At 42.9% G+C, this 16,825-nt stretch overlaps 1 protein-coding gene and 1 pseudogene across 2 annotated transcripts in view; both read right to left on the bottom strand.

The window, feature by feature from the left end:
* Wwox (WW domain containing oxidoreductase) overlaps positions 1-16,825 on the bottom strand; it is a 943,002-nt gene that overhangs the window by 265,729 nt on the left and 660,448 nt on the right. The window lies entirely within an intron of this gene.
* LOC102919417 (small ribosomal subunit protein uS17 pseudogene) lies at positions 2,979-4,980 on the bottom strand (annotated as a pseudogene). Its single transcript, XR_013051320.1, has one exon. The product of XR_013051320.1 is annotated as a small ribosomal subunit protein uS17 pseudogene (transcript).

Genomic DNA, 16,825 nt, shown 5'->3' with positions numbered 1-16,825 from the left:
TAGTGCCATCTCCATTTCATAGATGAGGAAGTTGAAGTTCAAGGACAACGGAAAACTTGCCTGAAATAACAATGCATGATGGCCATCGTGGGATTCAGAATCTGGTTGTTACGGCTCTGAAGGCTAGCAAGGCTTCAATGCACCATGGCCAAGGCTTTTCGGTGTATGGTGCATTGACCAGGCTGTCATAATCAGTCATCATACGGGTGGCTGGTTCTGTTTACTACCTCAGAATCCCCCAGAGGTGGGGGCTGGTGATCTGAATCCACAACCAGCATCATTTGTGACTTTTTCACATTCTGAGCTAGGTAGGGGCTAACTAAGGCTGGACTTTGTCTTACCCCACAGTGAGGAGAACACTCCTGAGTCTTCCTGCCTGCATATACCAAGAGCTGCCTCTTTACTTTCATTTTTCCCATCCATCTCTTCCTCTGTCCTTCAACCATTGTATTTTCTGACACCTTTGTGCCTCTGCAGGAGGCAGAGATTGGCCAATGTTAGCCAGCAAGAGAAATAAAAGATTACTTCTCCACTCCTAATAATAAAACATGAAGACAGAAGGGACTGGCAAGATGGCTCAGTAGTTAAGAGCTCTTGCAGAGTACCTGGGTTCGGTTCCACACATCAGGTGGCTTACAACTGCCTTGTAACCCCAGTCCCAGGGCAATCTCATGCCTCTGGCCTCTGAAGGCACTTACAGTCACATGCACACACATATACACATAATTTACTTTTTAAAATTTAAAATTGAGAATACATTTTACAAAAAATGTAATTTGTTGTAAAGGTGATCCATGCTGTGAAATGGGAACATGTTCCCATTATATTTGCCTCAAAAATACTATGTTGCTCTGGACTTGACTTCAAAGCCAGAGACTTGTTATCCCCAGACAGAGAAGGGAGAAATATTTGCAGAAATACAAAGAGTGATTATATTTATGAATAACAACAACAATAATAACATAAATTCCTGACATGGGTTTTTTTGGACTATTAAAGCAAGTGCATCTATATCTGCAAATTTTGATATTACTTTGAAGTCAAAATGATACTGTATCCCTGGATGTATAAAGAAGATGAAAGTTAGAAATATCATTGCAATGAGAACAGAATCTTATTTATCAATGAATGTTTTGGTTCTTCCCATGCAATATGTCTTTTACCAAGCAGCACTATTTCCTCCACAGCCACTGACTTGGACATGGATGACATGGCCAATGCCTATTTGCCCAACTACATCTGGAGTAAATGGACCCATGGAACAACCTTATTCACACTCACAATAAGATGCAGGAATTTGAAAACTGAGCTATCTGACCCTGGCAAGAGGCATGCTGGTGGAGTGGAGAGAGGCAGATGTCACATGACCTTGTGCTCAGATTTCTGAATGTGAGCTAGTGTTTAAGTAGAATGCCATTTCTAGAACACCTCCATGTGCAGCTGAGTTCTTCTTGGGGCTAATGGAGAGGCTGAGTAAGCGTTAAAACCAGCTACAAGGCAGATGATAGAGCCCTCATTATGACACTCATATAATAGCATGGCTGGTCCCTCTCCTTGTTTCTGTGGGGCTTATGGTCCATAAAGTTTAATAATAGTCTCAACAGCCAAAAAGGGAATGCACAACGCTTGAAGGCCACTCGTTCAGAGAGGATCAGGAGCTTTAATTTCTTCTCTCTTGACATTTCATCATATACATATCCCTGCCTGTCATTGTTGGCCATACATTGCTAGCCACTCGGCACCACGTGGCACGAGAGAAAAAGAAAATATTCCGCTGGTTCTTAAATAGAAAAATCAGCCCATACTTAGCTTTACCCTGGCTTAAAGCTTTGAGGAAGCAAAAGTTATGAAGCTCCGTTGCCCTGCAATTTGGGTACCACAAACATCCATGATACACTAGGGACTGATGTGAAGAGCTAGACAACGGAGCAAACACCCAGTTCCTTCCTCTGGCTTTCAAAGCTGTGAGCTGCTCCCAGCCCCCTTGCCTTCCCTGTCTGCTTACTGTGGTCAGGACCTCCAGTGCCTTGTAATAGGTGAATGCACCAACACTGGTCCTGCTAAGGGCTTGGTATCTCTGGCACATCTTTTGGGTTCTTCTCTCTCCCAGAGATGGCTTCCATTTCATCTTCTACTGTTTAAATAGGATCTACTCAGAGAAGCTCTTGGGTCTTAACTGAAATTACACACCTCCTGCTAGTCTTTGATAACAAAGGACAGGGAGCCTGACATTTTGTACCTAGATAATAATGAATAGATCACCCTGGTGATACAAGGGATCAGGGGAACTCGGCACATGACTAAGAGTTAAAGGGACTTCCACACTTTAATAGTGGTACACACAGTGAAGGAAGGATGAAATGACAGCCCACAGTGGGTTCTAGAACTACTCAAGGCTGGGCAGAGCCAAGCAACTATGCTTTAAGAGAATTCCAGGTGGGTCTTCTGGGAGGGCTAGGATGGGAGTGTGGGGTACACAACAGCTAAGTAAAAGGAAATCCCTATCAGGCTCATTTACATATCGAAGAGCTCTTCCTGCTGGGCTGCCTTTGCTCTGATCAAAGTCCACCCATTCAGAGCCTGGAGGCTTTCCTCTGGGACTCGATTCTGAAGCCACCCTCACTCCTCCTTGGTATCTATATAAGAGCTCCTATTACCAAAAGCCACCAGGACATCACTCATCTCTTTGGGGGCTTCCTAGGAACCAACTGTCCTAAAGTGAGTTGAGCTTTTCACAGGAGTCCTAGGATTAGGGACTTCTATGGGACTCTCTTAAAATCTGTTTACCCAGAGAACAGACACATTGGAGTCTATGGGATTCATTCATTGATTCATTCATCTGTTCATACATCCATCTATTTTCCACTCAACCTACAAACACACCGAATGAATCATTCACTACTTAGTGCCTATGGAAAAGCTGTTTCTCCTTAATGGCACTTTGATCTTTTTTTTTTTTTTTTTTTTGGGTGAGCTAGAAAACCACTTTATTTGTTCTGGGGAGTTGTCCTGAGTCCCCTTAGAACTTCTTTAACTGCTTCTTGGTGCCAGCAGCCTTGGTGACCTTGAGCACATTGAAGCAGACTGTCTTGCTCAGGGGCCTGCACTCTCCCACAGTGGCGATGTCGCCGATCTGTACATCCCTGAAACAGGGGGACAGGTGCACAGACATGTTCTTGTGGCGCTTCTCAAAGCGATTGTACTTCCTGATGTAATGGAGGTAGTCCCTGCGGATGATGATGGTCCTCTGCATCTTCATCTTGGTCACGACACCAGACAGGATCCGACCTCGGATGGAGACATTACCAGTGAAGGAGCATTTCTTGTCTATGTAGGTGCCCTCGATGGCCTCCTTGGGCGTCTTGAAGCCTAGACCGATGTTTTTGTAGTACCAAGGGAGTTTTTCCTTGCCGGTTTCTCCAAGCAGGACATGCTTCTTGTTTTGAAAGATTGTGGGCTGCTTTCGGTAAGCACGTTCCATCTGAATGTCCGCCATCTTCCTGGCAGCCTGAGGAAAAGGGAGGTGGGCTCACTCCTGGGTTTCCTAATTCGGCACTTTGATCTTTTAACATGTGGGAGGAGGCATCAAGAATGGCTGACCTCTCCAACAAATTTAGACAATTTAGACAATCTGGGAGATGCATTTGATGGAACCACTGTTAGAAATTCAGAACCCCTTTGGCCCAGCCTTCTAAGAACTTTTTTGTAAAATGAGGTTCATGAATAGGATTGTGCTCTTGCGTTCTGGTGGCTCACACCTTGTGTGTGTGGAGGGGTGGAGGTGAGAGGAAGAGGCTCCCTTTCATATCTTGTATGTGTGTGGAAGGGTATGGTTGGAATGTAGATTATCTTTATTGATAGCTTTCCACTTTATTTTGTGAGATAAGGTCTCTCTGAACCGGGAACTCACTGTCCCCCCAGCACTGAGATTACAGGTACACACAGCTGTGGCAGGGTTTTACAAGGATGCTAGGGATCCAAACTTGGGTCTTCAAGCACTTCTCTAACAGGTCCATCTCCCCAGCCCCTCCACCCTATTTTCTGAGACATTATCTTCCTCTGAACCTGGAACTTGCCAATTCAGGTAGATTAGCTGGACAACAAGCTCCATGGACCCCCTGTGCCCAATTCCTTCAACAATGGGATTCCGGGCCCACATAGCCCTGTCCTCAAGAGCAGGTGATAAGCAAGCACTTTACCGACTCAGCCATCTCCCTAGCCACAGGCAACACAATCTTGAAAGTTGGCTATGTACTTGTTATCACTGGAAGAACTCTTGGGGCAAGGGGACATCAGTCTTCATCTGTCTTAGGTTTCTTTTGATAGACATGAACTTTCCTAACTTTGATTTCTTTCTGGTGGTAAGTGAGTATGTGTGGCACCCATAACCAAAATGAGGATGCAATTTTCTTCTCATGCCCAAGGCAGCATCTTGGTACAACTCCTCAAATCAGATCAGTCCCAGGTCAGGATCACTAAAGACAGCGAGCATCAACCATCACAAGTTCTAAGTAATGAAGAGGGTGTCCAGTTTTAAAAGAAAGAAAATGTGAGTTGTTTTTTTTTTTAAAGAGAGATTTTTTTAAAAAAGTTGTTCCCACATCCTACTTGACTATTCAGGATTCAGTGGCATAAGACCAAAAGTAACTAAACAACACCTACCAACCTCAAGATACAAAAACCCTGAAATTTCAGAAAATAGTTGAATTCAATGGCATAGAGCTGGGTTGACAAGATGTCTTGATTCACATCCAGTGCCCCAGTGTCATCTCTTCTGCTATCCGTTCCTATAACTAAGAGGCCCCAGTTTAGATAAACAATCACATGGGCAATCTCATAACAATGTAAACTCCTACAGTTGTCATTTTTCTCTTTGCTATGACAAAAATACCCATCAACAGCAACTTAAGGAAGGAAAGTTTTACTTTGGCTCACAGTCTGAGGACACAGCCCACAGTTACAGCTCAGCTACATAGGGAGTGAGTCAGCTGAGCATCAGTACACACCACACACACACACACACACACACACACACCACACACACACACATATACACACACATACACACACATACACACCACACACACACACCACACACATACACACACCATACACACACACACCACACACACACACCATACACACCACACACACACCACACACACACACATCATACACACACACATACACACACACACACCACACACATACACACACCATACACACACACATACACACACACCACACACACACACACCATACACACCACACACACACCACACACACACATACACACACACACACACACATACACACACATACACATACACACACATACACCACACACACACACACACACACACTCTAACATTTCAAGTAGTTTGTGTATACATTGTGTGTGCATGTTTGTGGGTTTGCACCATATGTTACAATATGTATGTGGAGGTCATAGCACAACTTGTGGGAGTTAAATTTTTCCTTTTACCACATGTGTTCTGGGGATCAAATTCAGGTCATCAGGCTCGGCATCAGGTACTTTTACCTACTGAGCCATCTCAACAACACTCAGTTTCTCCTTTTTATTTCAATCTAGGACCCCAGATCATAGAATGGTACCACCAACATGGGGGGTGGGGCAGCACTTTCCACCTCAATTACCATAAACTTGAAAATTCCCCACAGACCTGCCCAGAAGTTTACCTCCTTAGTGTCAAAGCAACAAGCAAAATAGTCAATATAGATGTTCATGCCAATAATAATAGTAAGAGACAGGAATGTTTTTTAGCAGTGACTGGTTACCTGCAGGGTAGTACATGAAGTCTGAACATTCAAACAACCCTGCGCGGGTCAGTGACATTAATACCTTTTACTGCCAAGGTAGAAGAGACATAGAGAGGAAAAATAAAACTGAGAAATACGAAGTTCTGTCCAGGAATTTGACCAGAGCTCAAAGAGTTACTAATGTTGAACTGATACCACTTTCTCACTATGCTCACATTTCATAAACCTGCTGCTTTTGAAGAAGGTATCTACGTTAAGACATAAAATCTTCCATTTCAAAGGTGCTTATCCAAACAAGGAGCTAGAAGAGAGCTCAGTTGGCAAAGCGCTTGTTTTGTAAGCATGGAGGATCTGGGTTTGATGCCCAGAAAGAAACGTAAAAGTGGATATGGTGGCTCGTGAGCATTTATAAGCCCAGTGCTGGGGGTGGGGCGGGCATCCTAGAGGCTCCCTGGACAGCCATCCTAACCTAACTGGTAAGAGGCCAGTGAGAAACCCTGTCTCAAAAAACAAGTTGGAGGGTGCCTGAGAGTGACATTCAAGGTTCAAGGTTGACCTCTGGCCTTCATACACACACACACACACACACACACACACACACACACACACACACACACACAAACACACACACACACAGTGGGTTCTCAATGTATGTTCATATAATGAACCTTTATCAAATTCTGGACTCTAATCGTGATTGGACCATTCAGAAGTTCACGGGTGATACATCCATAGGAACAACCTCAAGAAGCCCCATCTCCACTAGTGAGAGCCAGTGCACAGACCCTAGAATGTGAATCCTTGACCCTGGGCAGAATCTCTCATGGCTTTGCTCATCACTGCTTCATGGCAGAAATAGTCCAGTCCTTTCTGGCTTTTCCCTCATACTTGGAAGGGAAGCTAAAATTAGGTGGGGAGGAGGGAAAGAATCATGCCAATCAAGACTGTGCTAGGAAGTGGAGGATGCATCAGATGAAGTTCCATTTCTAAAGGATGATGGATCTCCACTAGGGAAAGAGGTATCTTTCCCCACCCAGCAGGAACTAGTTAGCCTGCACTGATGCTTTTATTATGCTCTATGGGCTTTAGCTCAAGAGAACAGAAGAATCTTTTGTCCCAGGGAAGCTCTGGTCTGAGCCTCTGCAGCAGTCATAGGGAATGGCCTGAGTTGCTGCAGTCTACCATGCTGTCTGGTGTTTTGAAATGCTTCACCTTGGCTTTCCACTGGCCTCTCAGCCTTTGCTGATCTTCCCAGCCCCATGTGGAGCTGTAGGATACAAAGGGATTCAGTGGGAAGAGAAAAAGTCACCAGGCACTGTCCTTGAGGTAATTAATCAGCGGTGACTCTTTACCAGGGGAATAATATGACTCAGAATACATTCTGTCCCTGTAATATCACCTATGTAGTGGAGAGGCTGCTCTGAAAAAGACACGAAGGGATTTGGTGGGGCCTTGCTGCAAAGTGAGAATGTGGGGCTGTGGACACCATTGCACAAAAGATTGCTTCAAACAAGACCTGGTCTGCTGCCAAACTGCCCAATTCTCTAGGAAAGTGGTCCTTCCCCAGTTCACTGTGATTCTGAAATAGTCTGCTTTTCAGCTCTGAGTCTGCTTCAGTGAGCTTTACAGCAGAAGGTGGCCTTAGCATACTCCTAGTGATCAGCACTGGTCCCTGTCACTTCTCCTCCCTCCTGTTTGCTAAAGCTTCAGTACAGAAAGTCCCACACCTCCACCCAGGGTTGGGACCTCTCACCCTCAAAGTGAGGCACTCACAGTTCACTTGCTGTGTCCTCAGATTATGGGTCACACAAGTGAGAATTTGTCATCCTTTCTCTGTACCAGACATCAACAGAATTAGAATGTACCTGGATGTTAAGAACACTGACTACCAGATAGATAGAAATCTGAGGTGAGGCAGGGGAGAAAGAGAAGAGAGGGAGGGAGAGGAGAAAAGGAAGGAAGAAGGGGAGGAGAAAGAGGAAGAGGAAGAAAAGGGGGAAGAGGAGGAGGAAGAGGAAGGAGGTAAGAAAGAAGGAGAGTAAAAGGAAGAGGAGAAAATAGAAGGGAGAGAGACCAATAAAGGGATTGAGAAAGGAAAAGAAAAGGAAAGAATTCAAGCCCAAACTCACCCCTCATCAAAACTCATCTCTGTAGCATCCATATTCTGCAGCTTGTTGGACACTGAGACATTGCTTACTATTACTGCGCATGCAAATTCAAACTCTCTGACCTTCTGCTCTCTCACAAACTTGTGGTTTCTTGCCAAGCTGTTTCTTCCACTCTATCTCCTCATCCTGAGGCTTTCTGTCCTGTCTAGGGGATGGGGGATGGCACTGTGAAGATGGACTCTGAGGACCTGCTTGAAGGAGAAAGGTGTCCATACATAGGAGTTTGGAGATGTGAGCAAATGCCAAAGAAAGGCTGTCTGAGAGCCTAGAGGAACGGGCCACCCTGCCGGATGCATTCTTCAAAGCCTCAGCAAAGTGCTCACTGAAACCCGGGTACCCTTCTAGACAGATCAGCACTGGGCTCCTTGGGAAAGAATGCTGAAGAGACCATGGGGTGGAGCTGGGTTATAGCCATTGCCCCCAGGAAAAGCTGTCCTTTAAAAATAAAAATGCTTCTGATTAAAAGTCTAACTTTTAGAATCCCACCCACAGGTGAGGCTGTAAAGGCAGCATCCAGGGAAGCCAATGCTGATACAGTTGTTTAAATGATTCCCTTAATTCAAAATGAAAATCAGCACTTACCAACTATCTCACCTGATGAGTAATAGACTTCTAAAGCCACCAAAGAGAAGAGACAGACTGGAGAACTAACTACTGGATTCCATGATGTTCTTGTTTGTGGACTAGTTAAAGATAAGCTGCAGGCCACAAGATATCCTCCGGGTCCCTCAGATGGGAAATTCTATTGGGAAAATTCCATAAGAAGCAGAAATTTTTGATTTTTTTTCTTTTGAGAGTGAGGGAAGATCTTCAAATATTGTTTTGCTAAAAGAAGATCTCACTGTGCATGGGTTGTACAGACACATGTTCGTGTTTGTGCCATTGTGTAGATTCATTGTGTGTTTCTATGTGTATGAATGTTCACGTGTGTACCTGTTCAGATGCACATGTGTGTGCATGTTTATGTGTGTACCAATATAGATGCATGTGTTTATATGTGTGTGTGATGTTTACATGTGTGCCAGTGTAGATAGATGCATGTGTGTATGCATGCATGTTCATGTGTGTGGTGTACATGAATGTGGGGGTGGTCATAGAAAATACCAATTGTTGTTCCTCGGCCACCATCTGCCCTAGGCTTGTCTGGCTAGCCAGTGAAGTCCAGAGATCCACCTGTCTCCATCTCCCCAGTACTGGGATTATATGCATGTTGACACTCCAACTTTTTTTTCCCCTTAACCTAGGTTCTAGGTATCAAACTCAGGTTCTCATGCTTGCAAGCCACAAGCCAGCTCTATTCGCCCAAACAATCTCATTATAAGAAAAAAATAGACATAAATACAAATTGCTTGGGTCCCCAGCGTATTGCCTGCCTAGTTTTAGATAATATCAAAGCTCATTCCTGAACAACAGATCCTTTGGTTTACAGCACAATCTTGGTTGTGTGTGGTGTCCAGAGAAAGTCAGCCAGCCACTTTCCATTCTTGAGTCTCAGAGGACCCGGAACAGAGGTGAGGGCTTTAATCTCCCCATAAACAGACGTGTGCATCTGCTTCATACCCTCCACTGGCAAAATGTAAAGGGTTTGTCACTGACTTTTTTTTAATTAAAAAAATAGTAACAAAGGAATACAATGGAGAGCAAGCAGCAATGCCTTCTTCAGAAAAGAGAAGAAATAGAGAAAGAAGCTGAGGGAAGAAGAGGTGGGAGTAGACAGAAACACAAAACAAAACAGAGGGTGGAGGCCGAAGACTGCGCAGCTCCATTTTGGTAACCCAAAGAGGGAATATAAGCTTAAAGTCCTGAATTTAACAAACCTAATTATCAAGGCTTAATTAGTACCAAGGGTACAGCTCTGTGGAACACCTGCAGACTTAATTTATGTCCTGACAGGGAGGAACAAGTGTTAATGGGCTGTATTTATGTTAATACCTGAACCTTAGGAGCCCGTGGAACAAAACAGACCGTGTGCTGGTTTTTCAAAGCTACAGAACAAATATAAAAGATTTTCATCTTAATGCTAGCCTGCATGCAATTCTTTGGGGATCACACAGATCTACTTAAACTTTTAGAACTAGTCCACGGAAAAAGCAGAGCTGTTCAGGGTCTTTGTCAACGTCTCGGGAGATCAACCCACAGATGAGAGGTTACATCTTGTCTTCAATATATGGAGTGGAGAACTAGGCTAATATTGACAGTGTTTGTGGTGTTTTAAAAGATAATTATTGTTTAAAATTGTGTGTGTGTGTGTGTGTGTGTGTGTGTGTGTGTGTGTGTGTGTGTGTGTGTGTGTATGCAGGTGCCCTCTGAGGCCAGAAGAGAGACTAAGATTCTGTGGAGCTGGAGTTTCCGGCAGGCAGTTGTGAGCTGTCTGACACCAGTGCTGGGAACTGAACTCAGGTCCCTTCCTCTACAAGTGCAGTGCACACTCTTAAGTGCTGAGCCATCTCTCCAGCCCCAGATGGTGCTTTTCATGAAGTGTTCAAGATAAACACTATTGTTCCTATGAACACGGTAGAATTAAAATGATGGCTGGCATGGACAGAGAGATTGTCATATGTCCACCAACATGTTGAGGTGTTTGCAGACATGCTCTAGTTTACAGATGAAGAAACCAAAAGAGACAGGACAGAAGAATGTTCCTCAGGCCAGGCATCCAGGCAGTCTAGAAATGTAGAATATCACTTCCATCACAAACCTTATGACCTATGAGTCCAACTCCCTCAAATACACACCATAATAATAACAATGACCACAATAATCAGAATATTAAAAATACGTGTAAACGCTTATTTAAAATAGGTCTCAGCAAATTAGAAATCAGTGTACAATGCTCGCAGTAAAGAACATGCACACACACACACACAAAAACAAACAAACAAACAAACAAACAAACAAACAAAAACCCTGTTATTTGCATCATAGCTAATGGAGAAACTCCTATTAAGGCAATGATACTCCTCTCATCATGCATGGTCAGCATCATCCTGAGAGTATTAAAAAAGGGGAAAAAAGCCATCAAGTTGAAGAAGTAAAACTGCATTCAGAGATGTGGAAATATCCTCTGTAGAAAGAAGCTAATAGCCAGGTGGGGGTGGTGCATGCCTTTAATCCTAGCACTCAGGACGCAGAGGCAGGTGGAGCTCTGTGAGTTTGAGGCCAGCCTGGGCTACAGAGCGAGAGCCAGGACAGGCTCCAAAGCTACAGAGAGATTGCTCAGTGGTTAAGAGCACTTGCTGCTCTTGTAAGCACAAGGGTGTTGGTCCCTAACACCCAAGGCAGGTGGCTCACAATTCCTTGTAACTCAAGCTTCAGAGGATCCAATGCAGACTCTAGCCTCCACAGGCACTGTACTCTTGTGCACATACCCCACATATGCATACATATACATAATTTTTTAATTTTTTAAAAATAGGACAAAAATTAAACATTTGACAATGGATAAAACCAAAAAGTATGTAAGACCGCCCCCATTTCAAACTTGTAAGACATCATTGAAGTATAAAAGTATAAAAAGATACATGTATATGGGAAAGGTGTGTGTGTGTGTGTGTGTGTGTGTGTGTGATGGGCTGAGACACTTAATATTGTTAGGTTGTCAATCATCCTCAAGTTAAGCAATAGATTCAATTCCATACCAAGTAAAATCCAAGCAGGCATTTTAAAAAATCAATGGGGAAGTTGATCCTAAAATTTATGTAGGTAAACAAAGTATCTACAAGAGTCAAAACAGCCGGGCGGTGGTGGTGCATGGCTTTAATCCCAGCACTCGGGAGGCAGAGGCAGGTGGATCTCTAGGCCAGCCTGGGTTACAGAGTGAGTTCCAGGAAAGGTGCAAAGCTACACAGAGAAACCCTGTCTCAAAAAACCAAATAAAATAAAATAGTCAAAACAATCTTACAACAAAGAGTAAAGTTGGGGTCTTTATATTAGCCAGCTTCAAAAGTGACTATAAAGATACATAATTGATGCAGTAGTCACAGGTATAAGAAAAGAAAAAACAATTGGATCGAAGAAGTACAACAGAGAAGTCAGAAATGGACCCAGGTCTACATAACCAATTGACTTTTGACAGAGGTGCTAAGGAAACTCAAAAAAGGGGAGATTAGACTTTGAACAAATAGCATTGAATCTACATGGGAAGAAATACAAACCTCTACCCTTTACCTCACACCATACACAAAGATGAATCTAAGATGGGAAATAGGAATAAGTGCAAAGTCTGAACTCATAAAGCTTCTAGAAGGAAACTGAAAAAAAAATCTTTGTTACCTTGGGATTGGCAAGGAGTTCTTAGAAAAATTAAACAAAGACACTGACAATAGAAAGAGAGGAGGAATTTGGTGTCATCAAGATTTAAGACAAAATACAACATTAGAGAAGACTGAATACAAAAGGCAGGTAAGGAAAAACCACAGAATGCCGAAGAGGCTTGTCTCTCCAATATGTATAATTTCTACAACCTAGTGTTAAAAAGAAAACTAAACTTAAAAAAATGTTCAAATAAATGAATAGATATTCCACAGCAAGAACAAATGAGTGGAATGGCTGGTGAGATTGGGGCGGTGGGGGGAAGCATTAGTCATCAGGAAAATGCAAAATAGACCAAGCAAAAGAGAGCATCTCACACCTACTGCCAAGGCTATAATTAAAAGGCTGAAATTTCCAAGTATCAATGAGGATGTGAAGCAATGTGACTTCTCACACAGTTCTAGAAGGAGCTGAAAATGGTTCAACCACTTTAGACTACTGCTTGGTGGCACCTTAACTGAGCACCCTGAGAGCCAACAATCCTCCACCTGGGTATATATAAAAAAGAGGTATTGTACTGTACCAAAGAGACATCTATGCCCCTTGTTCACTGCAGCACTATTTAAACAGCTTTGATATGCAATCCAGGTGAGGTATCCATGGGTGAATAAAGGATAAAGAAAATGTGGTTCCTACACACAGTGGCTTATCAGTCAGCCATGAAACAAAATGGGGGAGGCTGAGAGATGGCTTGGAATCTCTAAACTATAATAGGAGTCTGTCATTTGGGACAAAATGGATGTGACAGGAGGGCACTGTGTTAAGTGAAATAAGCCAGAAACAGGAAGGCAAATGCTATGTTATTTCTACTCAAATGTAGAAATAAAAACCAGCAGATTTGAAGGAAGTAAACAGTAGAATAGTGGTAGAAAAATAGGAAGGCTAAGAAGTAGGCATAGAGGGAAGGTTATGAGTAGAAGACAGTGGGTACATAGATGAGTGTGCTCTGATATCTACATAGAACTGAAGGGCAATAGCAGTTCACGTTAATTGTATACTTTATGAGAAACTGGAAGAAAGGAGTTTGAGGTTCCCAACACAAAGAGATGATAACTGAGCCAGCAGTGGTGGCACATGCCTTTAATCCCAGCACTCAGGAGGCAGAGGCAGGTGGGTCTCAGTGAGTTCAAGGCTATCCTGGCTTACAGAATGAGTTCTAGGTCAGCGTGGGCTATATAAAGACACCCTATCTGAAAAAGAAAAAAGAAAAGAAAAGAATGATAAGTGTTTAAAGAACAAGAATGCTCATGGCTCTGATCTGATCGTCGCACATTTATCACATAGGTCACATTATTACACAGTGGCACTGGAGAGATAGCTTGGTGGTTAAGAGTTAAGAGCACTTGTTGCTCCTGCAAAGGACCCAGTCTAGTTTCCAGGAGCCACATACAGAAGGTTACAACCACCTGTAACTCTAGCTCCAGGGGCATCAATGCCCTCTTCTGGCTTCTGCAGGAACCTGTGTGTTATGGGTGTGATCTTGCTGGGACCATACGCAGGGCACCTATACACATATAAATAAAAAATAAGATAAATATTTTTAAAGTTTATCACACTGTGTCCCAAGCATGTGTCAATTAAGTTCCAACACTTTGTGCAAGACTATTTATGGAAACAGAAACATCCCAATTTTTACCAATAGGTGACTGGTTAATTAAATTGCAGCATAGTTTTCCAAAGGAAGAGTATTCCAAACTGGAAAAGAGAGGTATTAATGCATAAACCAATGTGTGTGAGTTTCAGAAACATGTTAGTTGTTAAATAAAGCAACAAAAAAAAAATCCATACACAAAAGGCAGATACACCTTGCATTAAATGACGTTTCAGAGCAGGTAAGGCCATGGTGTGGACATGATGGATGCAGGAGCCTCTGAGGGCATAAGGATATACTGGAAAATAAACTCAATCACCTATGGGGAGATAGAATGTTGTATATCTGAGGAAGGGTGATGACCACACAAGTGTATGGACATGTTTGCCCAAGACTAGGGAATTGTATCTTTTAAAATGTTAATTCTGTGTTATGTAAATTATACTTTAATAGAGTATGTATATGTGTACACATATAAATATTCTCTCACTCATACAAAAATACAAACACCTACTTGTAAGAGAGTTTACTTCACTGATGAATTTTAGTCTATCAACTGTTATTTGCTTGTTTGTTTATTTCCAGGATCACACCCAGAGTTTTATACAAGGAAGTGAAACTTAAATTAGTGAAGGAGAAAGACCTTTCACATTAGGGGTAAAATCCAACCCACAAAAGTCCTCAGAAGTTTCATGTTAAGGTGACTTTAAGAAATTGCTTGTGGTGGTGCACACTTTTAATCCCAGCACTAGGGAAGCAGAGGCAGGTGGATCTCTGTGAGTTTGAGGCCAGCCTGGTCTACAAAGTGCATTCCAGGACAGCCAAGGCTGTTACACAGAAAAGTCCTGTCTCAAAAGAAAAAAATAAAACAAACAAACAAACAAGACAAATACCAAAAAAAAAAAAAAAAGAAATAGCTTATTTTTTAATGTTTACAAAACATTTATTTATTTTTCTGTGTATGTGTGTGTCCGTGTGAGATAATGTATACAATGTGAATGCAAGCACCTAAGGAGACCAGAAGAAGGCATGAGATCCCCTAGAACTCGTTATATATAGGTGGTTGTGAGCCCCCATGTGGGTGCTGGAAAAAGAACCCAGAATCTGCATCCTCTACAAGAGCAGCTAGTGCTCTGAACCATTGAACCACCTCTCCAGCCCCTGAAGTTGTTTATGAATTCTGGTCTGAGTGTATCCAGCTTTGGAGGGAGAGATTGGGCTTAGGATTCAAAGGTCACCATCTTGGTTTCTCTTCTCATTAGCTGTGTAACCTTGGGCAAGTTAATCATCAGGAAGTGTACTGGTTTTGTGGGGAGGGGATGTTCTGGGTTCAGTGAAGGGCTCGGCTTTTTGTTTTTTCTTCATCATCAGCCCATTTCTGACACTTTGTAAACATCGCTTGGCTTTAGTACAAAAATCACTTAAACGTTTATCCAAACTCCTGCTTCTGATGATGACTAAGAGACTGTGTGAGAACAACCAAAACCATTCAATGACTTTCCTTTTTAATGAGTAAGTGGATTCTGGAAATGCTTAATTATTTTAAAAAACTAATTTAGAACACATTCTTTTTGCTAGCAGTAGTTGACCTGGGGCACTAAGTTACAGTTGAGAGCAAATTCGTGAGATTACTATTTTCTTGGAGAGACTGCTGGGCTAACACACATGAAATACTGGCGTTCTTCTGAGCTGCATAGGTATGTGGGGATGTCTGTAGATCATGTACAGTTAGATTCTATGAGTCAACCAGCCTGTCCTTTAAAGAAAAATCTTATTTTTGTTACACAGAATCACCAGAACCATACTGCATGTAAATTTGTATTTCCCCATTGATCTGACCAGTGTATATTTTAAAGATCAGTGGTGGTCTAGTAGCAGCAGAAGCCAAATCCATAACGACAATAATTTCCTGTGGGGGTTTTACACTACCAAACTGGTCAGGCTCTCGATGGAACACCACTATCCAATTCTTAAGGTGAACAGGCCTTAGCCTGTACTCTGTGCAAGTTACATGATAAGTGCAAGTCAGAAACTGGGCCCCTGTCATGCTGGGAGGTACCGCAGACAAGAGTTTGGGCTCTTTTAGAAGGTGACACACCAATCCTCTTCTGCGAACCTTTGCGTGTTCAGGTTACCAGGAATCAGCAAGGAAGATGCTACCATATATAGAAACCTGGGTCCTTTACTCCGTTGAGAAAGGAAAAGAAACCCACAGAAAGTTAAGGGAAACCCACTGGTGACTGGGCAGGTCTTATTTGTCTTAATAGGATGAGCGTGAGTTCTTGTGAGGGTTCCCAAGTCAACAACGCTACGGACTCTGAAGTGTGGTTTGCAAAAGCGGATATTACACATTAACATATCTAGCAACTACCCTCACTATGGAAACCTTTACAGAAATCATTGAGCTTGCTTTCCTAACCCTGCAACCGAGGTAAGACACACACAGGGTTCTCGTAAACTGGTGCCCGGAGTGATGGGAAGTTGGGGCTCCGCAGGCCACAAGTGGGGATGTGTGGGACCTTGCTCTGGCTTCCACACACTTCTTCGTGGAAGTGCCTAGGTGGATCTGCTGGAACCCAGGTGGGTGTGCAGAATTGGTCCAGTCATCAGATAATTTCTGATTGAAAATTCTGAGAAGTAAGCAATATGCCAAGTTCAGTTAGTCACGGGGTTTCTCAAAAAGCTGCAGTGCAAAAAAAAAAAAAAAAAAAGCAAAGCCCATTTGGGGGTCATGAGGTCAGTCTTATGTGTTAGAACCCTCTGGGTTCAGGTTGAGTCCTGACTTTTCGCCCAACCTTCCCTCCAATGAGGATCCCTTCCCTGTGACTCTGTTTCACACCGCCTCATGCCAGCCCAAGGCACGCCGAGAAGCCTGAGCTGGAGGGTTGGTTTCTGGACACATTAAAAAAAAAACTGTGAAATGGAAGATAAAAAAAGAAAAGAAAAACAAAACAAAAAAAACAGTGATGCTCAT

The sequence above is a fragment of the Peromyscus maniculatus genome, chromosome 5 (genome assembly GCF_049852395.1).
Source record: "Peromyscus maniculatus bairdii isolate BWxNUB_F1_BW_parent chromosome 5, HU_Pman_BW_mat_3.1, whole genome shotgun sequence".
NCBI lineage: Eukaryota > Metazoa > Chordata > Mammalia > Rodentia > Cricetidae > Peromyscus > Peromyscus maniculatus.
The sequence above is the reverse complement of the archived record's forward strand: the minus strand, read 5'-3'. Positions and strand labels throughout refer to the sequence as shown.